We start from the raw sequence: 26,595 nt of genomic DNA, 5'->3' as shown, positions 1-26,595 counted from the left end.
TAACACGGGGTTGTATCGAGTACCAAATGGAAACTGGTAGGTGATTATCAGGAAAATGGGGCGAAGTCAACATGAGCCATCTATAGAAAATCAAATTGCAGCTTTCCATATTCTCAATGATCAACCAAAAGTATAGAGTCTAGGGCTCAGATACTGCAATTGTTTGCAGTGCTACATCTGTGTGGAGTCTTATCTTTAAACTGCGTTCTTGATAGAGCTGTGCAAATAATTGATTTTTTGGTTTGGTGGTTCCCCTTCCCCATATAATAATATGTTTTGAGATTTTTAACCTTTTACATTTTTTAAAATAAAAACTGACATTTTGAAATGAAACCTCTTTCTGAAACAAAAAAAGTCAAAACATTTCTCTTCAGAAATGCCCAAACGAACCTTTTCAATATTTCTGAATGTATCGTTCTTTATTCAACTGAAACAATTTACCAGCCAACACAACTAACACCAACTCACATTCATGAATTATTACAGTCTCCCTGAATTTGCATTTTTAGTGGGGAAAAATGATTCACATGAAATTCTATTGTAGGATTGGAGCCTTGGTATAGACTCTTCTAGAATAATTTATTCCGTGCTGACATTTTTTTCTTCTGAACACAGAAAGAAAGAAAATAATTGAGTAATGCAATTAGAGGACATGTCAAACATGAGACATGAGTCTGGGAGCCTTAGCAATGCCACATGTCATTTCTGCCCAGCTGGGTGAATGTCACTGAATAATTGAATCAGGCATCACCCTCCTGAATGGGCCCATGGCATTTTTGGTTCCAGGATTGCATATAATGAAGTTCATCCTTGGCTCAGACTTCCTCCCCTGTCACAGGGGTCTCGTGGTGCAGAACTCAGACGTTCCCTCTTTTCTTACTTTTCAAGTGGGTTCGGATTAACTGCTCTCCCAATTTTAAAGTCTATCTAGGAGATTTAGAGTATGAACTGACAAGGAAAGTGGGGCTACACAATCAAACAAAGTAAAACAGGAATGAGTAGCAAACAAATACAAAATAAAGGTTCGACCCACAGACCCATTAGTGCCAACTAGCAGAGGGCATAATGGTTGCATGGTGGTTTATAGGGGCCTTCCGGGTCAAATGTCTATATAACAGTACACCAAAGGGCCACATGAGGTCTCTACCAACAGCCAATAATGCACCAGTCATCCTAATCATTGTGAGATCTATGTACAGATGGTATTTAAGGAGTTATGTATGAAAACTGTATACTTAAGATCTGAGAGTTATGACAGGTCATAAGGTGATAAACAGGTTTCATGTAGGCAGGGGGTAGTAGACTCTTCTCTGGCTGATCATTGTGTGTCTCACAGTGTAAGTCTATTTGCATTGCTAAACCTGAGACTATTGAAGAGATTGTGAATTCACATGAGAGAAGATATGCAGCAAAAAACAAAAAAACAGCAGGGAGCATTCCATTTATAGGTAAAGACAATGGAATTGGGGGGTATAACTGGGAGTACAATGAGGAGATAAACTGCAAGTGTATTCTGTTTTAAGACAGCTGGGTCAAACTAACATCCTAACTGTAAGAACAGCAGGACAATGGAACAGACTGCCTCGGGAGGTCGTGCACTCTCCTTCACTGGAGGTCTTCAAAAGGGGGCTGGATAGCCATCTGTCTTGGATGGTTCAGACACAAAAAATCCTGCATCTTGGCAGGGGGATAGACTAGATGACCCTTGCAGTCCCTCCTAAGCTGACGGTTCTATGATTCGCAAAAAGAAAAGGAGTACTTGTGGCACCTTAGAGACTAACCAATTTATTTGAGCATTTATTGAGTCTCTAAGGTGCCACAAGTCCTCCTTTTCTTTTTGCGAATACAGACTAACACGGCTGTTCCTCTGAAACCTGGTTCTATGATTCTAACCAACCTGCCTTGAAAATGCTGCGAAGACTTTGGGTGAGCTCAGCTTCTTTAAGACAAGGCAATATTTTGTTAATCAAGTCTATGCTGTAGGATGCATGTTGTGATTTTATTTTACATATTACCATTTGTTTCCACTATTTGACTTGTAACTTTTCATATCTCTATACGTTGTTAAATAAACTTTTACTTGTTTTCACCATCAACATTGTGATGCTGGCTGACCCAGGTCATGCTAGACTGTATTGCAAACTGGATACAATTAACTTAGGCTTGAATAAAGACTGGGAGCGAATGGGTCATTACACAAAGTAAAACTATTTCCCCATGTTTATTGCCGTCCTCCCCCCCCCCCCCACTGTTCCTCACATATTCTTCTCAACTGCTGGAAATGGCCCACCTTGATTATCACTACAAAAGGTGTTTCTCTCCCCCCCCCCCCCCCGCTGGTAATAGCTCACCTTACCTGATCACTTTCCTTACGGTAAAAGGAAAAGGAGTACTTGTGGCACCTTAGAGACTAACCAATTTATTGGTTAGTCTCTAAGGTGCCACAAGTACTCCTTTTCTTTTTGCGAATTCAGACTAACACGGCTGTTCCTCTGAAACCTTTCCTTACGGTGTGTATGGTAACATCCATTGTTTCATGTTCTCTGTGTATATAAATCTCCCCACTGTATTTTCCACAGTATGCATCTGATGAAGTGAGCTGTAGCTCACGAAAGCTTATGCTCAAATAAATTGGTTAGTCTCTAAGGTGCCACAAGTACTCCTTTTCTTTCTGAAACCTGTATTCAGGTCAATTCACTTGTCTATTACTATAGATCAAAGCGATTAGTGTTTTGGGTATTTAGACTTCACAAAACTAATGGGCTGTTACATCCATTGTTTTCTCATATCTGTTCCTGTCAGAATGTAATATCAAACTTTTATATTGTAAATCCCCCTGTAACTAAAGAACTCAGGCATCAAGAGAAGCCTGGGAGAATGGTAATGAAGGACTTTGTCAGCCAAGGTGTTAATTCCAAAGTAAATGGCCATTGTGATGATGACCTGAGGTCAGAGGCTCAAAGTGCATTCCTCACTCCCTGTCATCAGAGGAAAAGCCCACATGGGTAGAGAGACTGTCAGTTTGTCTTCAGTGAGAAGATATAAATATGGATTCAAAGAAAGATCCTTTATCTCTGACTGTCTGGACTCTTACAGTGGAGTGTGCCAGATGCACAGTCGAGATCCCTAGAGACAATCTGAGTACCCTGAAGACTTTGGGGAAACTCACAGTTTATTACATCTGTGCCACCATTTGGAGTTACAAACTGATTCACCTGTACATATATTTTACCAGCTTTAACCTTTCAATAACCCTCATTCTTTTTTCCTAGCTAATACTCATTCAGTTAGTTTCTTATAGAATTGGCTACCGGCACTGTCTTGTAAGATCCAGAGGACCAATTGATCTGGGGTAAGTGACTGGTCTCCTGGGACTGGGAAAAAACTGGATGTGGTGTGATTTGGTGTTTAAGTCCCGTTTGTCTGGGTGGCAAGATAGGCTGGAGAGTCTAAGGGAATTGTGACACCATGGTAAAATTGCTATAGTGATCCAGGACGTCACATTTGTTACTGGCTTGGTGAAACCTAATTATGGAACATAGCAACAGTTTGGGGTGTCTGCCCATGTTTTCCAACAGTCTGCTCTGAGGTAGGCACTCACAGTTGTGAGCCACTCCAGACAGCATGACAAACATATCTAAGTTCAGCAGGTATTACACAGAACAGTGATCTGAAGGGAAACTGGTAAGCTGGGTTGTACTGCCTCTTTGGGAGCTGCAGATCTCTGAGTGTGTCTAGTGGACCAGCAGCTGATCACTCCAGGAGCACCCTCGGAGGGCTCAAGGGTTAGTGTGCGCCTATCACTAACCTATAGAGAATAAACAGGGCCTGCATTGGCCTAGAGGGGAGTACTTTTGTTGCCCATGGCTGGTGGGGTTGGGGAGCTGACCACCGGCAGGTATAGACAAGGCTTCCTCACAACCCTAAGTAACCCAGGAAACATCACAATGGAAAGCCAACTGGGGGGCGGAGGGGAGACAAGCTATAAATCCAGAGTGACTCCATTGGCCTCAGGGCAGTTAACTCCAGTGTAAATTTAAGTTATCAAGAGTAGAAACTGGCCAAAAATACATACAAACTAAGCAATGAACCTTCTAGGATGCTAGTATATTAGGAGACAATTAAGAAAAGGTTATGATAAGAGGTACAGGAGAAGAATTATGACCCTTGTATCCTGTAATGTTATCACAAAAAGAGGGGGTAATAAACCAGATCACTGGATTGTCAATATTGCAGGGTACAATTTATTTTGAATGGACAAGGGTGTGCGCAAGGAGCTTACGTACCACAGCAAGAGTATTTATACTATATACAAAAGACAGATAATGAAATAAGTGGCAACAGTGACATTTTAGAAGACAGAAGAAGAGACAAAGATGAGGGATACAAATTTTCAGTAAGTATCTCATATTCCTAAATCATGACAGAAATGATGATTTAATTCTAGAATACACATAGAAAATCACACACACACACACACACACAAAAAAAATCACAGGCCACTATTACTCATGAATGATTTTAACTCAAACTTTTGTTAAGAGTAAAGTCATCAAGGAAGTCATTGGACTGTACAGAAGATAACTTCATGTGTCAATGAGTGAGGAGATCAAATGGAATTTTAGATTACATACTAAAGGGGAAATAAGTCAGACCCTCGAGCTGCTGGTGAAGAAGAGCTTATGAGCAGAACACCATGAGTGCGATCTTGCACTACTGAAATCAGTGGGGTTTTGCAATATACTTCACTGGATGCATGATCAGGCCTTGCATTAAGATTTTCAAATTGGGGAGTTTACATATTGCACTTGATTTCAGCAAGTTTAGAAGAAGTAGCATGCATCATTCTATGGGTGGAAATAGTAAGAAGTAAGAAGATAGAGAAGGCCTGGAATACAGTCAGGATGCTACAGCAAAGGCAATCAGTGGAAAGCAATTCTTTTACAAGATAAAATTGAAGGAAAATGGAAAGGTCAATGTGACTGTACTGATAACTTCTGAAAGATTTGAAGGGTGACAGGGAGTTGTACCTTAAACGAAAAAGGGAGGAAGTAACAAGACAGGAGTATAAGGTAGCAATTAGATATTGCAGGCAAAACAAGGGCCTGATTCTGATGTCCTTTCTTAGGCCGTGTGGCACCTTGCTATCAATATGGCTACTCCTAGTCAGTGAGAATTGGGTCATTGTTAGTGAAAGAGGTTAACAGAACTTCAGAAGATAAAGTAATTATATACTTTTATCAGAGGCAAAAGGAAAAGTGGGGCAATGAAAAATTACTTGAAAGCAAATAGCATAAGAAATGAAGGGTGTTTGTTTACAGAACTTACTGTGGCAGAACTAGATCAATGATCTGTTCATGAAAAAGGAAAAAAATTAAACATGATCTAAAGGATCAAATCCTCAAGTTCTTTCCCAAGCAAAACTCCCGTCAGCTGCAATGGTAACTTTGGCTTCAAAAAGAACACTGAGAACAGACTCCAAGATTTGACTAAGGATTTTTGTATGTTGTTTTAAACTGATGGATTGATGCATTGTTCCCTTGTTTTAATCAAATAGGATGATAGAGGAGTCAGCACTAGAGATGTTTAAGAACATACTAGCTGAAATGTACTGGGACCAAATTTTGCCCTTGTAAACCAAATTGAAATCATTTACTCAAGCATTGTTATTGTTGCTATTCTTAATAGCAAAGGCTCCAACTGTGCTACCCTCATTCTTTCTGTTGAACAGTACCTTATTCCAAAATCAGATTGACTTCAGAGTAAGGTACTCTGGAGTAACCTGGAAAACACAATGTCAATGCATTTTACCAGCATTCCTTAAGCAAATGTTTAACTGTTTAATGTTTATTAGGAGTAAATGGGTGACTGGGCTGAATTTCCTAAATGTTAATTGACGCTATTACAAACTGCCAGTGGCATTGTCAAGATGTACAAGGCAATTAACAACAGGAGAATTAATAGCAAAAGGAAACTATTTTAATAACTGGTCAGAATGACAGATAAGGTGGTGGTTTACTATCCGTGGCAAAAAACATTCATTCTTATTTAGCTTGTTGAAAAGCTTGTAAAGCCGATCTAATTTATAGTGACAGAAAACACTATTAATCTCAGAAACCTGATTTCCCTTTTTCATTTCAAGGTAGGGCTACTTTTAATTTGGCTCTGGGCCTGAATCTGGGAGGTGACAAGCGTCTCATTAACTAAGGAGTTGAGGATGCTGATCACCTTGCCACAGTTAATTGGCACCTCCTAGTATGACTCTGCCTTTCTATCCTCCCCATCTATGATTGAGCAGTATCTTCATACTGCAATACGTAATCACACACAAAAGAAAGCAGGCTACCTAGTGAACAGGATTCAGACAGTATTGTCTGCTTAGACTGTAAGCTCTTTGTAAAAAGAAAAGGAGTACTTTTCGATGAAGTGAGCTGTAGCTCATGAAAGCTTATGCTCAAATAAATTGGTTAGTCTCTAAGGTGCCACAAGTACTCCTTTTCTTTTTGCGAATACAGACTAACACAGCTGTTACTCTGAAACCTGTAAGGTGCCACAAGTACTCCTTTTCTTTTTGCGAATACAGACTAACATGGCTGCTACTCTGAAACCTGTAAGGTGCCACAAGTACTCCTTTTCTTTTTGCGAATACAGACTAACACGGCTGCTACTCTGAAACCTAAGCTCTTTGTGGCAGGGACAGTCTTTTGGTTCTCTGTTTGTATAGTGCCCAGAGCAGTAGGATCCTGGTCAAATACAAATAATACATACAACTGCTGGGAGTGGACAACAGGGGATGGATCACTCAATAATTGCCCTGTTCATTCCCTCTGAAGCATCTGACATCGGCCACTGTCAGAATACAGGACACTGGATTAGATGGTGTAGTAGGAAGAGAGCCTGAGACATAAGCCATTGTATCAGGGGCCTGGTATGAGGCAGGACTTGCTCACAGAATCTGGCAAGAACAGGGTTGATATTGCAGAAGTACACATTCCTAAGAAGTGCTAGTCACAGAGTACTCACACAAATACATCCCGATATGGTACCAGAACATCCCGATATCAAGGATGGTACAAAAGCATTCCCCAAGGATAACAGGAACACACTGACCCCTCCTAAAAGATAAGATCAGGATGACAGTACGTAATAGAGTTGTTTTGATTGAACCAAAATGGGTGATAACTAGCCACATCAGGGGGCAGTAACTGACTATGTTAGAGGGGCAGTACTAACTTCTTTGTATCGGGGGATAAAAATGTATCTCAAAGGGAGTATCTCTGTCTAGCCTAAGGAGGAACAAAAAGGCCCGCTGTTTACTGAGCTGGTCCACTGTTTCGGGCATTAGTGGTCCGGTAGAGACTGTGGGATACTAGTACCATGCTTCGTTGACAATAAACCTGGCAGGGTGGCTTCATCCCTTAACAGATATTGTGGCCATTGGGCGGTTCGCTCAAGGTCTGCTGTGTCAGCTGTCTGCATAGGGCTGGGGTGGCAAACAGAGGGAACACACACACAGACACACAGACACACACACACACACAGAGCTAAACATCTATCAACATCTAACCACAGATGGACCATTTGTATGATCCAGCCTGGTAATTCTTATAATAGATATTAGGAACATTTGATTTATTTGGTCACTAGTTTGAAGAGCCAATAAATCTTAATAAATCTTTGGCTTACCTCTTTAGCCCTTCATTTCTTTGCGCTCCATACCTTCTTCAATTAGTTTGCCTATAACCTCTCTCTCCTGTACTGAAGCTTAAGAGAATTATTTCTTTTAATATTTAAAATTGTGACAGCCATTGCTTCAGCCAAAGAAGAGATTCCTCTTTCAACTCTGCAGCACCAAACAAGGTTTTTGCATTTAATTTTGCTATGGTTCAATTCTGACTGCCTTGCCTTTCACACCCAAGAAAGCTCTTTCATGTTCATTTTGATGCAGCATTCTGATCAAGCTGCTGCTGCCTCTAAATTCTCTTTCATTCTGAAAAGGGCTTTGTAGAGTACTAATGCTTTTTGCCCTAGTTAACTCTGAGAATATTTAAATTACGGAAATGTGGAACACAGACATTACCTTTACCTCATTCTTATTAAGATGGGAATAGTGGCTGAATTTATCATTCTGACTCACAAAGTTTAATGACTCTTCTGGTAGTGACTCTTCAAGCACTCACACTGGTAGTAGTTTGAATAATATTAAATTAAAATGAGCAGTGGGACTAGTTGACTTAGCAGATGAATAGTAAGACATGGAACCGTTCTTATGAAGATCACCAATTCACCAATGTGGGCTGCGAGAAGCAGCAGCCAGCACATCTTTTGGCCTGTGCTGCTTCCTGCAGCCCCCATTGGCCTGGAATGGTGAACCACGGCCAGTGGGAGCTGCAATTGGCCGTACCTGCGGACGCTGCAGGTAAACAAACCGGCCCGGCCCAGCAGCGGATTTCCCTGATGGGCCGTGTGCCAAAGGTTGCCCATCCCTGGTCTACGCCAAATACCAACCAGTCACTGAGTCTAACTTTTGGGAAGAGGTGATTTTCTCCCCCTAATACATAGGGATCATCATGATCATCTATTCTGACCTCCTACACCTTGCAGGCCACGGAACCTCACCCACCTACTCCTGTAATAGACCCCTAACCTCTGCTAGCTAGAAAAGTGCACCTTCTCTTTTAAAAAAAATAATAATGGATTTAAAGTACAAGGGGAAAAGAGCAACTGAAATTAGTTTGTGAGATATGCAAAACCTTAAATCTCTCTGTATCTAGCTATGTGCCTATGGTATGATATTATATGGTATTGTACTTTTGATACTGTTTGGTATCTAAGTCCCTAGGGTTCATTCATCCCAAGTCACAAACCATTAAAAGTTGTTGATTACTTGGTAGGCTTCAGGAAATAAGATAGCGGTCTCATTTCAGTTCCTAAGGCACCCCAAATCACTATGGCAATAGATATAAGTTAGTAATCTGCTTGCAAGTCTTAAAAGATACCCAGAGACTGCACTTTCCTCAGTCCTAAAAGTGTATCCTTTCTGGTCAGGTACGAGTTAGCCTGGCAAACCCTTGTATCTGTGCTGCATGTACTGTACCTGTCCTGTGAGTAAACAGAGAACCTCACTTCCAGGACTGGCATCTTTCATGAGCACTAAATTCACTTAACTGTCCCTTGAGTCATCTCCAGTCCTGAGACATGGGATGATGGATGCAATACCTGAAATAACAGCTCCTGTAGCAATTTTCATCTTTCTTATTGCACCAGACATATTGTTTTGCCGTGCCCTTTAGAACCAATACCACATGCTTGCTTACAGTGATGCAACATTTCATTTTTCAATACAGTAATTCTTTCCATGAAGCAGTTTTTCATTCCCTTTAAACAGTGCCCATGACAGCAGCTACCTATAGCATTGTTGTTTAAGGCTCTCTCCCTCTTTCATTTAATAAATGTAGCTTATCTCAGACAGACCTCTTTGCTTTCAGCCCCAAACACCTTTACACCCATTGGAAGATTCTCTACTTATAGGGCTTTTAGTAGGTGATAGTAGACATGATGTACATTTCTTCAAAATCCCAAACAAGACCTGACTTCTGTACTACAAAAGGGTACTTTCCAAAAGATCAGTCAGTGGGAGCACCACTACCAACCTTAAAACACAAACAAGCTCTGAGAGGCTCTTCCTCATGTCAGAGCAACACATTTATTCTGCCCATTTTCAAGTGCTCACTCAACAAAACTGCAGACAGGCTGTTTTTATTGTTACCCTGAGAGAGTGCTCAAGCTCATCATCTAAACTCCCAGATTTGATAAATTGCCATAGCATACATGTTTTTGTTAAGGAAACAGACGTATAAAGCTGGGAGAACTTTGATTGATAATGTTTACTGAATGGATATAAACATTATTGGCCTTTTCTTTAAAACTGTTTTTTTTATTCATTCTCCCTTTTGTTCAAGCATTGGAATTAAAATTCAACCAGGGCTTAGCACACATAGCAACAACACTGGAAAAATGACTGCTGGTGTCACATGAAGAGAAGGGTTGAGTGTGCTGGCGTCAGGGTCCTGTGATGTTATAGAAATAAAGCTGGAAGGACTAGACCACCTTTAACAATTACTTAAACCTTATTATGCACTTCAAGGGCTTATCTATCACAGTAATGAGTGCTTTAAAAAAAAAAAAGTATAACAATATGCCTCCACCATTATCATACCAGAGCCACGAGCTGTTTGTCACAGAAAAGCAATCCTCATAGGAGTGACCCCCTATTGTCCAAAATATAACACTGTCACTCATGTAATCAGTGGGCAATAAATCACCACAACCTATCCTGTAGCAACAGCGTTAGTGCTATTTCAGCATGGCGGTTACTTTCCTCTTAAACAGAAGGGATGTCTAATGCAACTAGAAACCCAGATTACATCATAATCTAAGGAAGGAACCTTGAAATGTCTGGCAAATGGGCAGTTTGTGTGCATCTGCACATGCACACACACACGATTTAAAAAGACCATCCGTCGTCAGTATCAATCACAAGTGGCAGCAGCTTTCAAGGCATTGTTTATTTTCAGTACATATTTAACTAGATGACAGCTTAACCTTCTCAGAAGACCATTATAATTTCTCTGTACATCAACCAAGTGAAGAAAAGTGGATGCGCTCTGATGCAGAAATTGGTTTTTCCATCTGATTTCATAAACATGTAAGTACACTTGCTAATTTAATAGATATTTGGTGTTATTTTGAGCACTGTGCACTCTTATCAGGAGAGTAAATACCATATAACTCAAGGGCAGTCATTTTGAAAGCCAGGCTTGCAGCGATCAATGCAAAAGCCTGCATGAACAGCAAAAGAAATAATCAGCCCCAAATCAGTTAAACAGTTAAAGGAATATAAGAACTTCCAAGATACACTGTTTTGGATAGCTACCCGCATCTTTCAATTTAAACTAGTCACAGAGCTCTTTCAAATATCTCACCTCGTGACCATGGTGGGTATAAAACTACTGAATTAACACCAAACAATGAGCATTGACCCCGATAGATTTCCTCCTTCCCTCATTCTCCAAGTCATAATAACCCCAATGCTAAACACCATTGTACTGTGACCAAGTGTGGTCCAAAGCGTATATGTCAAGAGGAATGCAATCCGGGTATGCTGTGGACACAGAAAGCTTCCTTTGGGTCTCTTCTGAAATGCAACTTCATGAGAAGTAAAGAAAACTCATTGTCTTGCAAGAGAAACTTAGCACGTTGCAGTAATGGGTCATCTTTGGGTCTCATTTAATGGCACCTGTCTTTGAAAGACTTAAAATTACACAGTGCTTAAAGTAGTGCATAACCTTTTAATTTAACAGCTAGAAGAAGTACTATAGAACCCACTTCCTCTGATAGAAGAACTTCCACAGCTATAAGATCAGAAAATAGTTTTACTGATTTTTGACATTACTTCAAAACAATTGGTTTAAAAATTGTTTGCCTAACCAGGCCAAAGAAATGCCTCGTGTGTTTATTTATTGACAAGTTTAAGACATTGAAAGTTGGATTTTTAACAGCAGCATATTGAGAACCTCACACTAACCCTCCATGAACAGCCTCGGTATGAGAATGCCATGTGAGTGAGTAATGGTAGTAGCACAAATCCAACAAATATTTTCAAGAAGAATAGTGAGGAGACAAAAAGTACCTAAATGTAACGTTAGGGAGAGCTGGCAAGAGAAATGAAAACAACTAGGAGGGAACGGAAGTAGGGGAGAGAGAAAAGACCCTTAATAAGAGGAGATGGGGATGTTGCAGGGGGGAGGAGGAGGGAGGAGAGAGAGAGAGAGAGAAAGAGCCTAGTAATGATCAAGGAAGTCCTAGGAGGAGAATAATTCTCTTCAGTGGGGTTGAGAAGACTACAGGAACAGCAAAAGCTCCCAGTGCCTTTGAAGAAGACAGAAAGAGATAGGAGATCTAGATCTTAAATAGTCCATTTAAGGACATTGACTAATTGAACTAATAGAGAAATGTCTCCAAACTGAATGCAATATTAGTCAGTCTGTGACAATTACTAATAGTCAACTGCCACAATTGCTCCTTCACCCCAGAATTATCACTTTGCCAATAAATACTGAGGGGAAAAAATAGTCTCAGATCTTTTCAATAACTGATTGCTATGTATGCTATATAACTGAATATGCATCCGTTACAGTTTCCTACCCTAGAGCTATTGTCCTGCATTTCCAAGCAGGAAATGATGGCACTGAAGCTCATGTACAACAGTACAGTATGTTCGCTGGTAATATTTCTAATTAAATTACATTGACAACTTAGTTGTTGAATACAAAGCATTGCAGCTAAAAGCTTTAGAAGATTAATGTTTGCAGGCAGATGTTCCATGGACCTCAACAAGTAATAAAGGAACAGATTCCACATTATTTTAATTGTATGTTTATAAATATTTGCCTACAAATCTTTACTTATTGGGCCCTTTTTGGAAAATGAAAACCTGATACTGAACATCTTGCTTACGTACTGAACCACAGAAAGACACACTTCTATCACAAACCAGCTATAACGTCACATTAAGGGAATACATCAAGCGTGTGTACATATAAGTGTTAGACTACAAATATTCAGCAGTTGCCAAATGATCTTGGAGACTAAATGTTTGTTTTTAAACTACATTACTAGGCACATATATTAAATTTGGAAAAAAAATATGTTGGTTAAGGACGTATTTAATACAAATGGAACACATTTTATATGCAAATTGAAACCAACAGCATTCTTGTAAAAATATCTAGTTTAGCACTGCTAAACAGAAGATAAGTAAATAGGGTAGTTGTTTTATTGATGTTTGTGGGTCATTAGTAGCACAGCTATTACTGTTCCAGAACTTTTCTTTGTATCAAATTGATGTTTTGAAAATTCAGAGTGCAAAAACACAGACCTAGCAAAGTTAGGAAATCTTTTTCATAAAATAAATCTTGATCCTACTGTTCGTACTCAGGCAAAATTTATTAGTTCCTTCAGATTAATTTCCTTTATCTCTTTCTTTTGGACAATTAGAAACTGACGTGTCACAGGAGAAAAATTTATCAAACAATATTTAAAAAGAAAAAAGAAAAAAAATAACTTTGCAAGCTTAAGAAAGAGGATCCAATTTCCAACAGGACCACATTGTTTACACAAAGTCACTTGAATTCTCTTTTGATTCAAATAAATACACAAAATTCTTCAATTGGCATTCTACACAACATGCAAGCTGCCCAGGAGAAACATTTTAAATTATTCAAATCTAGAAAAGGAGAACAACTGAGAAAATAAATATTTTAATGATGTGCTGTCTGCAACTACCCAGTAGAGATGGAGTAATCAAATCTCAGATTAGAAGAATGCCACAAGCAAATTCATACCCATCTCCCAAAATATGACTCAAAGAACAACTTTTGAAGAGGCTTATATAGATCCAACGAAATTACTGAATGCAATACTTACTACCATGAGTACTCCTAGTACGTAGCTATTTAACAGTGGAAATTGACTACCTCAATATTAGAAAAGGTGAAAAATAGATTATAGAATAGGATACAGTATCTGACCCAAAATGAGCACATTTCTGCCAATCTTGATTTGAATGGGAGCAGACTTGGGCCCCTAACTTCTTTCATAATGAAATTTAGATTTAAATCCTTACCCTGCACCACTGAAATCAATGGGTGGTCTGGCGTGCCAGACCTAACTCAAAACACAGAGGCCAAAATCTCATCTCAAACTAGTAAATTTTCAAACCTAGGTGATGTAATTTTGCGGAGCACCCAGCATTTTACACTCACATGACCTATTTAAAAGTAAGTTGATTAAAATAAACACACTCTTAATTTACGGTTCTCAATGAGTTACTAACCATCAGGTTTAGAAATGTTATGATAGAACCACAGGAAGGGACAGAAAATATAACCTGAATATAAAACACAATTTCTGTGAGAAGGCCATTCTATCAGATATATACACGGAATCTCAAACGAGGTTACTTTTGGAAAAATGAGGGGGAAGGAGGCAATTAAGATGAAAATAGTTACATGAGTGCTCTATGTTTTGTCTAATCCTAATTTATGCAATATAAACTATAATTCAAAAATTATACCTATGTTACTGATCCTATGTCATTTAACTAGGTAAACAGTAAGCAAACTTCTCCACTCAGTTTTCAGAAGTTAAAGAGGGCCTTTGCTACCAATTAAATTATCATTCAATAAATGAATGTAGTTCGAAAGCTGAGAATCTATGATGAAACGCAGGGTATAAGAGGAATTATAAGAGATGACACAACAGTAAATATTAAAATATAAATGCTCTACCTACTCCAGTGCATGGTATGTAGTCTTGATTCAATTCACCATAACCTGAAAAAAATAAATACATACAGAAAATAAGACATAGTGATTTTTATCAGTAAACTGATTAATTGTGTGTGTTACATCATTTTTACCTGAGGGGAGGGATGGGTAGAGCTATTTGCAAGTACAAAACAGAATATAATCTACAGTTATTACAACAACATGAAACAGCAACCTACAGGTTAGCAATTCAAATTGTACCAGAAGATAAGACGACAAGTGGACAATTAAATGAACACACTTGTGCTGTGCTGCTAATGAAGGAGGATGAGACTATACCATACAGGACTTATTGCATGCAGGTACCCAAATGTCTCTCTATGCAGCTGAGACATAAAGTATTACAAGGGCCAGATCCCTATGTCCTTAATTTTTACTCAGGGCTAAACTTTTCGTTGTCAATAGTAATTTGCCTTGAGTCAGGACTGAGTACAGACTTCAGGATTTGGTACCAAATAGCTTTTCTGTTTTTAGAGAAAATACCATATGAAACTGAAATGCTGGAAAATAAGTTTACAAAGGTATGATGGGCAGCAAAGTTACCCAATCTGCAAAAAGTGTTCTGTGAAAGTGTACATGTAAGTTGTCATACGCACCAAATAAATATATACAGTGATGACAATAGTCAAGCATAAACAATTGAATGCAGTCATCCCCTTCCCTATTCCAAAAACTAACCTCTCTCTTCCTGCATTTCTCCTAATACATCTATGTTCTTGGATTATGAAAGTTAAAATTTAAAAAAAAAAAAAAGAAGAACAATTTGAAAACCGAAGGGTTAATTGAACAAAGTAACGAAGGGAGTTAAAAAGTAGGTTAGGCCAAGTACTCCACTGGATTTTTCCACCCTGTGATTCACAGTTCCCTTCCACTTGAGTTAATTCTCTCTTGAACAGCTCTCGGCGGTGGCATATGACTCTCAGACCTACCACTCACTGCACTCAGTAGCTTACATTCACGTTCAAGAATTCTACTTGTTTGAACTTAAGCTTTGGACTTAACTGTCGACTGAACACACTCTTATAGCCTGCCAAGTCCTCCCAGTAAAACCCAGCTTCCTTTGCTGCACGAACGTTCTCAGTCTGCCAAAACTGGCAGACTTCCACTGCTTGCATGGATAGAACTTACAGTTCCTCAAGATCACAGCTCATAGCTTATAGCTCACCAAAATGGGTAGGCCCAATGGGTAGGCCCAACACCCTAAAGTTTGGGTGTCAGATCACTACCTTGCAGCCCATGCGGGTCCCAGGAAGTTCTAACTCTGCAGGTAGCCAGTTAACCCAAATGACCATCTGCTCAAATTTTGGTTTAGGGTAAATGTGATGGAGTGCCCACCCCACACAAGGCCAGGAGGGGTTAAAGTGGCTAGGCAGGCCAATTAACTGCCCAGGTTGCACCTGAAGAAGGAGACAGAGAAAAGGGCAAGAACTGGAAATGGGCAGGAACAGGAGGGGCTTGTATAAAGTGCATGAGCTGCAGGCAGCAGGGAGCTTTATGAAATATCTATACTCACTCCCTGGGGAGAGGGAGTTTGAGCTGGCAAACCCAGGAAGAGGGGGAAGCCAGATAGGTAGGAAGAAGCCCAGGGAAACAACAGTAAGGAGTAGGATTGTATAGACCTTGGCTGCTTGTTATAGGGTCCTCGGGATGGAACCCAGTGTAGAGGGCGGGGCTGCGTAATCCAACCAGCCATTGGAAAGTGTCACAGAACTTTGGAGACACTAGCCAGACAGCTGGTATGGAAGGATTTTGAATTCCCCAGAAGGGGCGAACTTTAGTGACCTGGCCGGAGGGCCAAGCCACAAACAGGAACGTGAGCAGGGTGAAAGAGATGGGTAGAGACACCACCAGAGGAGGGCAGTGCCTGGCAAGAGCTAATCCCCAGAATCACCTGGAGGAGGCACCACATGCGGTGAGTTTGAACATTTGAAAATATGGAAGCCATTTTGAAAAGTAGAAAGTAGAAGATGCAGAAACAATTTCAATATAAGGATTTAGAATACGTTTCTAATATACTTAGTATAGCACCCAGCCCTGGGACATGCAAATATCAGTTGCTTAATAAAAGTCAGCTTTTGTATAACTTCAGTGCCTGCTTCTAAAAAAAAAAAAGTGTTGAAAACAGTGTTGCAGAACAACGCTGCACCTACTGACAGTCATGCCACCAACAGCAAGTTTCACACATAATTAATGGAACAGAACAGCAGACCTCAACTACAGAACAATGGGCTCCCACAGGGATCCATGTTTTCAGCATTGCTTTTTAATATTTATATCAGTGACACATCATTGACCCAGTTACGGAAATTTGGATACATGGAGGATTCAAGCGAGCATTTTCACCCAAGTGGAACACATCTTCACAGAAGACCTACAAAAAACTGGAGTACTATTGGTCATGGCAGCTCTGATCTGAACCCTAAACTCCCCCCACCCCCACCCCCCAGTGTCTCAATTTTCTACCAGAGCAACCAACATGCAAAGAGGTGCCTGAATGTCATCTTCCTCAACATTACACTCAGGCACAAGGACTTCCTGAAATAGCTGAGTGATTCTGGATCATAGCCTTACATACTGACAGCATCTGATGAGGACGACTGCCAAGATAAAGGAACAATGTAATCCACAAACTAGCCAGGATCAGTTGGGAAGCAGAGCTCACACCTTGTGGACAGCCACTTTTGGCCTTCATCTTCTCAACAGCTGAATACTGCATGCCAGGATGGACAGGTAGCAAACATATGAAATTTGTCGATGTGCAACTGAACACTGCTATGAGAATTGTCAGACTGCTGAAGTCACAGTCTGGTTTCCTGTCCTCATGCATATCTTACCACCATCCCTCCAAAGAGAAGCAGCAATAATATGAGAACACATCTCTGTGATAATGAACTCAGTCTTGCCCATTTATGAAGATCTCAAAGAAACCCTGAGATGCCACCTTAAGTCCAGGAACCTACTTCTGGTTAACAGCTAATTCTCATTGCTTTGGGACTGTCACCAAAAGACAAGTGTCAGAAGCTGTGAGAAAACAGTGATGTCAAGAATCAAGACTTGATTACAGATCCTACAGTCCACCACCTGGTTTCACCATGCCACATACAATATGGATCACAGCAACCTGCATTTGAACCTCACATGGGTGCTGCAATTACTTACTACACAAATGAAGAACAGGGTAGTATGCACATGTGGAGAAGACATCCAAACCATGGAACATCTAGTGAACTGCTGCCTTCTCCAGAGAAATAGCCTTGATTCATTCTGTTTCATTAAAAGCCACAGAGTGGATTGCAAACTTGGATGTTAACCTTTAATGTTGCTTATCAAATTGTCATATGAAAAAGAATGTTTACGCAACATTTGGGTGGGTATTTCTTTAGAAATAAGTGCAGACCCCTTTTTACTGTCAACTCTGACTCTTCAAGATAGCCGAAAACTAAGAGTCATTGGCCAAATTCAGCCCTAGTATAAGTCCATTGATATCAATGGAGTTGGAGCTACCGATATCACCACCTTCACATTATGCACTGTGCCGCACTGAGTTTCAAACCAAGTCTGCTATTTTTGCTTTGAATATGGAAAATGTTGCTTGTTTATTTTGTAAAATGAAAGTTTGGTACATAGAGGCTGGTATGTATCATTCGTTGCATTACTTAATGTCATGACGTAATACTGAAGGGGAAAGAAATAAGGAATTTTATATCTTTCAACAATATAGTGCCCAGAATGTGTGCCCATTCCTGCTTCTATTGAAGTCTCTGGTAGAACTCTTCCATTTAATTCATTGGAAAAAAGATCAAGCTCTAAATTCCTAGATTATTAAACAATTTTGCTGGCTGTAATTTCATGTGGGAGAATTATACATTGCTACTCTCTATTGAAATGTAATGGGCACATTTTACAAATATTTACCAAAGCACATGCATTTAGACTTTTTCTTGAGGACTGACTGAGAGTTTCTCAGCCAGTGTTTGAGTCAGCATAACTCCACTGAAGTCAATGGAGCTATGTAGCTATAGAACATCTTGGAATCTATCCCTTGACATTGAGAAGAATGCATATAACTAAAGGTGAAAGAAATCATGTATATGGTACAATTTATTCACTGTGACTGTCATTTATTTAAAGAATCTGCAGTTAAAAATAAATTTCTTTTAGAATTCATGGCTTGAGTACAATTCTAAATATTCCCCATACCCAAGAGGGGGAAATTCTGATCTTGCTTACATTGTCTTAAATCTAGATCAGTGGTTCTCAACCAGTGGTACACATAGCCCTGGGGGCACACAGAGGTCTTTTAGGGGATACATCAACTCATCTAGATATTTGCCTAGTTTTACAACAGGCTACATAAAAAGCACTAGTGAAGTCAATACAAACTTAAATTCCACACAGACAATGACATGTTTATACTGCTCTATAAACTATACACTGCAATGTAAGTACAATATTTATATTACAATTGATTTTATAATTATATGCTAAAAATGGGAAATTAAGCATTTTTTCAGTAATAGTCTGTGGTGACATCCTAGTTCATTCAAAGTTAAGAAACCAAGGGAGACAAAAGCAGGAAAATTTATTTCGCTCTTCTAATCTATGAACTAAAAACTAGGTGTGAGAGAATGAGCTCTACTAGTTCTAAAAACTTCAGGACATGGTTACCAGAAACAATCAATTCATTGCACTAACCACAAATAATACTTCCTTTCTCTGATAAATCAGTTTTAAATGCAAAACTTTAATAAACTTTTTTCTTATGTATCCAAGACATTTTAGGTAATTATTTAATACTAGTTCTAAAAATAAATGTTTTTGTGCATTTTAATTGGATCTGCATTTCCAACCAAATAGACACATCAGAAGTAAATAATTAATCTAGTAAACAAATACATCATTCAGCATTTTCTAACATAATAAAAATGTGAACATTAAGAATCTGAATAAATGTAACAAGTTATAAAACTGCTTAAATAAATGTAAATATAAATAAATATATCCTCCTGGTTTACAAAAGGAAGCACCAAATGTGTAAAGGCTATATTTAGTCACAAATCAATATGTTTTGATTGTTAGCCACCAGTCAGAATCAACCTTTCTTTAGGAAAATAACTAAAAAGTACAAACGAAAAAAACGTGATTTAAATCAGGAAGCAGTAAACACTGATTTTAATCATAATTAAAATTGCTTTGATTTAAATCAATCTACCCTAAGGGTTGAATAAAATGGCAAGTTATGGGAGTACTTTAGTGCATGGGCAAACTTATATTTAAGATTTTATCTAAAAATGATTTAAAATTAATCGAAACAAACTGCAAATCTCGTTGCCTTCTTCGGCTAGATTCTGCAAGATTTGTATATTTACCGACATGCTAAATGACAGCTTGTATTTCAAGTAATGTCCTATAAGGGACAGCCAAGCCTGGATTTGGATGAGAATTTTCCTGCATAAAAACTGCCAGATTAAGCTCACAAATCAGTTCTGATGTTCTATCTTTTACACCTTTTGATTCCCAGACATTACATGTTTTCGTTTTGTAGTTATATTTTCTACTGTGCACTTGGTTTTGCTCTTGGTTTACTTAAGACTTCCTTTTGGTTTCACATAAATCAGTTTAGTCTAGAGTGATCTTAGTCCACTCCTCATTTCATGGTTTTGGGATACTTCTGAAACTGATCTGCAGTAGCAGCCTGAAACATTTCTTAGAAGGATTTCTCCTGGGATTCAGGCAATAACAGTGTCACTATTCTATGTTCATTGTTCAACACTTACACTAGAATCAAAGTATACAAGTGAGAATTAGCTTTCATTCCTTAGGATCCACATATAAACTGGTACTCCTTAAGAGAGTTTTGTGACCTCAGAATAACTTTTGAAAGGATATTCTTTATTTGCTTATCTTTATATGAAAAAAGAGGGCAAAATTATTGCATGGTACATGGTCTAAAGTTTCCATCGGCATGAATTTAGAATGAATGCATTACTCACTGGTGGTAAAGCCAAGGGCAACTCACACTTGTGCCAATGGAAACTTTAAATTGTACAACTACATCACAGTCAGAAGAAAATTATTCCAGAGCATAGGAGTGTTTGTCAGAGCCAGATCCAATATGGCTATGTGAACGAGTTGCTATAACCAGAGGTGCAGATATTCATTATTGGAATTTGAAGTGTAGATTCTTGTGTATTCAAATAATCTTGGGTTCACAGGAATCTGCCAGCATTTCACCCTAAGGTACACAGATCGCCTAAAGAGACATTGATGTTGAAAGTCAATGTGAGCTGAAAGCCCAAGTTCCCTTTGTGTCTTTAAAAATCTCCCCTAAGCTTGTGCCCTTTAAAACACAAATAAGTTCCAAAATAACCACAAAATCTTTTGAAGTAGCTCTGAATGATGAGAGCTGAGGTCTTGCATTCATATGGGTCCTGAATTTTTCTAGTGTTCCTGCAACTAATTTTCCTTTATATGAACACTTCATTAACGAGTACTTAAACTTAAAAAAATAAAAACACCCTCAAGGAACTTCTCATTTCACTCTAGATACACATTGTTGAGGAATATGTTTCACAAACTTTTTGTGGTGTATATGTTCAACTATTAACAGTTGAAATCCTCTTATTGTTTCATTAATTGGTGTCATGTTTATTTCGTTTCTGCCACAGATACACTTCTCCATAGCACAACCCTAGAGGGCAAAGATGAACGACTGCCTGACAAACAGATAACTCGCTGGCCAGGTGCAACCATAAATTTACATTTAGCAGAGAGGAGAAGAGATGAATGACAAAACACTACATCAGATACAAAAGCTAATGGAATTAGAAAACATCACACAAACTTAACTCTGGCCCTAGGTTGCTTGCTGCCCAGGATGGAAAACTTTATCTGAATCGCCCTTTCCCCAAGCAGCCTAGCTAAGGTGGACTGGTTGAGTGACTGATCAACATGTTCCCTTCCCTCCCCGCAGATGCTGAGTTGATGGTGTCGGAGATGGGTGCCCAGAACAATTGCCTTGATTGCCCACACCCTAAGACTGGCCCCACTTCTTCGTTCTCCTATAGCAGCAGTCTTTAACTGCCTGATCTCATTACTTATTAGTTAATATGAGCAACGGGTGAAAGAGGTGAAATGTGTCTCAGGGAGATTTCCATAGAAGATTGAGGCTCCTTCTTGGCCTCCCTCCAACACAGGATGATGCTGCTGTGGATACAGGCATGTCATCCTCTATTACCCATCTTCCTCTCAAACCCGTCTGTTCTGGGCTTAGGGTCATTATCCTCCCTCACCATTCCAGGCCATATTGTTGCTTTAGAAGGAGATGAAAAGCATATAGGTCCACTTGCTCCTTAGAAGGAGCTTGTTAAAGTGGGATGAGGTTCACTCCTGAGCATTGTGATTTTGCTCATTGCCAAGAAAAAAGCATTTGGCCATAACGCAGTCCATTTAATGAGATATTTTTCAAGGTGACAGATTTGAGCCCAGAATAATTTTTTAAGTTTCAAGGATATACTTGGAAATGAAAACATTTACATGAAGGAAAAATTATTAGATCAAAGTGTTATAATTCCTTAAATACCTATTCCCAGGAGCTGCTCTAGCTTTAGGCAAATTAAGTAATTGCCTAGTGAGGCAGATTCTGGCTAGCCAGGCAGCGGTGGTTGGGCTACCTAGCCAGGCAGGTGAGGGAGTGGTGCTGCAAGTTGGTGCTGCAAGGCGCCTCTTCCCCGGGGCCACTTCCACCATAACCACCAAATCATCAAAAAGGCTCACTGTGCCCCCACAGAAATTCTGATGCAGTTCAGAATCTCAATAAAAGGGGGGCAGCACCCTGAAATTTTGCCTAGCGCAGCAGATTGTCTTGAGTGGTCTCTGTCCATTTCTGTAGCATTCATGCAAGGTTCATGCACTTGGCAACATTCAGGGCACACCCGGAGTGTTGTGTAGGAGCAGTGCACACACGGCTCCTCTCAAGGGCAAGAACCTTGGAATCTCGCCCAGATGACATGAACCGTGGGAAGCCTCCCAGGACTGGGCTCAAGGCCCGAGAGCAAGGAATGCGGTAGATAGAATCATAGAATCATAGAATATCAGGGTTGGAAGGGACCCCTGAAGGTCATCTAGTCCAACCCCCTGCTCGAAGCAGGACCAATTCCCAGTTAAACCATCCCAGCCAGGGCTTTGTCAAGCCTGACCTTAAAAACCTCTAAGGAAGGAGATTCTACCACCTCCCTAGGTAACGCATTCCAGTGTTTCACCACCCTCTTAGTGAAAAAGTTTTTCCTAATATCCAATCTAAACCTCCCCCACTGCAACTTGAGACCATTACTCCTCGTTCTGTCATCTGCTACCATTGAGAACAGTCTAGAGCCATCCTCTTTGGAACCCCCTTTCAGGTAGATGAAAGCAGCTATCAAATCCCCCCTCATTCTTCTCTTCTGCAGGCTAAACAATCCCAGCTCCCTCAGCCTCTCCTCATAAGTCATGTGTTCTAGACCCCTAATCATTTTTGTTGCCCTTCGCTGGACTCTCTCCAATTTATCCACATCCTTCTTGTAGTGTGGGGCCCAAAACTGGACACAGTACTCCAGATGAGGCCTCACCAATGTCGAATAGAGGGGAACGATCACGTCCCTCGATCTGCTCGCTATGCCCCTACTTATACATCCCAAAATGCCATTGGCCTTCTTGGCAACAAGGGCACACTGCTGACTCATATCCAGCTTCTCGTCCACTGTCACCCCTAGGTCCTTTTCCGCAGAACTGCTGCCTAGCCATTCGGTCCCTAGTCTGTAGCGGTGCATTGGGTTCTTCCGTCCTAAGTGCAGGACCCTGCACTTATCCTTATTGAACCTCATCAGATTTCTTTTGGCCCAATCCTCCAATTTGTCTAGGTCCTTCTGTATCCTATCCCTCCCCTCCAGTGTATCTACCACTCCTCCCAGTTTAGTATCATCCGCAAATTTGCTGAGAGTGCAATCCACACCATCCTCCAGATCATTTATGAAGATATTGAACAAAACCGGCCCCAGGACCGACCCTTGGGGCACTCCACTTGATACCGGCTGCCAACTAGACACGGAGCCATTGATCACTACCCGTTGAGCCCGACAATCTAGCCAGCTTTCTACCCACCTTATAGTGCATTCATCCAGCCCATACTTCCTTAACTTGATAGATAGAAATTGGTAAATAAGAATATTATACAAAGCCAGTGTATTCCTTTTATCTGTTGGAGTATGTAATGCGCGGGGGAAGAGAGAGAAATAAAGGAGAGGGTGGAAAAGCTGACAGGCATGAGCAGCCTGTCGGCAGACCAGCCTGCTTGCTTGCTTAAAGCTTGTCCTGTCTTGTATTTGAACCGCAACACATTTCTCCTTTTTCCCGCCGTTCTCCTATTCTTTTTTTAAATCTTTTTCCTCACTCTCTTCCTGGATTTAACTGTTAATTTCATATTATTTATGAAACAATACACAGAGGTCAGAGGAAAACCTTAGAACCTACATGTTTTAATGTACCTGTGTTTGTATGTGTCTGTCTATAAACACAACAATAGACACTTTCAAGCATGTAAGTTCTCAGGCATTCCATTGACCTTTGTGTATTTTACACAGTTTTCTGTTCAGCTACCTGCATGTTTTATCTGTATCATAGCCACATTCCCTTTGCTCAAGGAACTCCCCCTCACAAACAAGCTGAGGCAATGAACGGACAAAAACTGCCACCACACACTGTCTTCTTATTACATTTGCCATTGTAGCTAGGCCACAAAATACAAGGTGGAGCAAGAGAAGGGAACTAGTCATTCTTCCCGTCATGATGGCCTGTGTGTTACCAATAGATTATTAGCAGTGTGAAATAGTCAAAGCCGAAGAACTTTCAGCTTCAAAACAGAAGCATTGCTTCTATGGATGATTTCATGCAAAGCACGCCATTTACATGGAAACGGCAACTCGAAAACTGGGAAGAGGGGCAAGTTTATAGTGCTTTAATTTCACTGCAAATATTTCACCCGCTCTAACCCAAACAGTATAGTGCTCTGGTCTACCCTAGGGTGGGGGGGGCGGGAGGGGGTTGATCTAAGATACGCAACTTCAGCTACGAGAATAGCATAGGTGAAATCGACATATCTTAGATCGACTTAGTATCACTTCGCATCCTCGCAGCGTGGGATTGACGGCCGCCGCTCCCCCATCCACTCTGCTTCCGACTCTCGCCCAAGTGGAGTTCTGGAGTCGACGGCAGAGCGATCGGGGATCAATTTATTGCGTCTACATTAGATGCGATAAATCGATCCCTGATAGATCGATCACTACCCGCCAATCCGGTGGCTAGTGTAGACGTGGCCGTAGACACATATTTGAGATTGTATCCTCACAATCCACACTGAACGCAGATTTCCACACTTGAAAACCTAATGCATTACCACTAACAACCAGCAACCCCCAAGCAATTTTGCTTTAGAATAAATATCAGTCATAGCTTCTAATCAGCTCGAACACTCACTTCATACCCAGGTGGCGAACACACTGGAATTAATAACTATGAAATTACCATGAAAAAAACATAACACTCTCCTAGATGCCACTATATAATGCGCGAAACACATCCTGGAATTCTTAAGCTGCTCAGAATTTTCTGTATGCCTTTCTCTCAAAATCACTGCAAGGAGCTGCAGAATGCAGATATAACATTGTTCCAAAAGCTAAAGGGAATGACAGTTCTTTAACGTGGCTCCCCAGTCACCAGCTGTAAATTTTGTTCTCTCAGTTGTCTCTTCCAAGAAACGAAAAAGATTCATTTTTAAGTGATTCTTATTTTATATAAAAGAGTAACACAGGCTCCAAAGGAACAATTACTTCAGGAGGAAAAATTAAACGGAAGACACCGCTTCATTTCACAGAACCCCTGCTTAATTGCACAAAAAATAAAATCTATTTTTCAGGTGAAGGCAGCTTTTTGGTGGCTAGTTACTGGGAGCTACTGATGACAGCCTAAAGACCATTTGATGTTATCAGTTGGCAATAGAAATCTTTACGCTGCACTCTGCATCTGCTCAGTTCTGGTAGATTGCAATTTGTGTTTATATTGACATTATTCAGATTGCAGTTTTTCAACAACAGGAAGCCATACCACAAAAGATGCACATTCACATCTCAGGCACTTGTGTGTCCCCAGTCACCATCCAATCCCCAGTCTTTACTGCATTTATCCTCATACCACCCCTGTGAGGTAGAGAACAGCTATTTCCCCCATTATACAGATGAGGAACTGAGGCACAGAGAAAGGAAGAGAATTACCTCAGTTCATATCAGAAGTCTGTGGTAGAGCAAGGAATTGAACCCAGGTCTTTGGCAGGCACCATATTCACTAGCTTATCCTTCTTTATCCCTCTTCTTTTGTGATTTCTCACTGTAAAGTACTTAGTTAGAGGTAATCGGCATCAGAAAATTTATATAATCTTTTTGCCCATTGTTATGCTGTGAATGCAGTAGGCTCTGGCCCAGGGAGAGAGACCAATTCTTTGGCCAACTTAAGAGTGGCACTGACTGACTCCCTGACTGAGGGAGTTGCTCATACATGGATTGTGAGTGATGGGATGAGTAGAGAAAGTTTCTTAGGGCTGTGGGAGGGGCTCAGACTACAGCACCCCTGGCATTTCTGAAGTCTTGAATCCAGCAGTTCAGATTATCACATACAACATGCACTGTTAGGGATTATACTAGTATGTGTACTGTCATGGCTACTTACATACTAGATTGTTAATGCTATTGTTACAGACGTTAAGTTATAAAAATCATTGCCCCAGCAATTTGTTGTATCTTTACTATGCTGATGTCACTCGGCTATAGGGACTGAATTGTCAAGGGTGCTGGAATAGCCCTCTGTACCTATGGGTGGGATACAACTGATGCCGGGGCTGATTTAGTTTCTGGCATGTGAGAGGAACCTGATGAATCCCTAGATTGAACAGAGCAGGAATAACTAGCTTGAAGACACTCCTTCTAGCTAACCCCTTTCGACACAATTACTTTAAGTCCCCATTGTGTTGTTTAAGCAAATGGGCCAAAGCAAGGCCAAGAATTTGACCCTATACATCCTTCTCATAAAAGCTTTAAGAACTGTAGTTTTCAGTTCCATGAAGGAAGCCTGGAACAGGTTGTGTGTGTTTGTTTCACTTTATTTATAAAAAACAAACATA

General features: G+C 40.2%; 1 protein-coding gene across 5 annotated transcripts in view; it reads right to left on the bottom strand.

The window, feature by feature from the left end:
* Positions 1-26,595, bottom strand: part of LOC125640344 (contactin-4) — a 646,262-nt gene that overhangs the window by 560,400 nt on the left and 59,267 nt on the right. For 4 of the 5 annotated variants that reach the window (XM_075130265.1, XM_048858825.2, XM_075130266.1 and 1 more), the window contains exon 2: positions 14,352-14,396. The gene's annotated coding sequence lies outside the window, so the exon portion shown is untranslated. The remainder of the gene's footprint in view (positions 1-14,351; positions 14,397-26,595) is intronic. The other variant, XM_048858823.2, reaches the window with a different exon arrangement.

Source organism: Caretta caretta, chromosome 7 (genome assembly GCF_965140235.1).
Source record: "Caretta caretta isolate rCarCar2 chromosome 7, rCarCar1.hap1, whole genome shotgun sequence".
In the NCBI taxonomy this organism is placed as follows: Eukaryota; Metazoa; Chordata; order Testudines; family Cheloniidae; genus Caretta; species Caretta caretta.
This window is presented reverse-complemented; position numbering and strand designations above follow the sequence as displayed.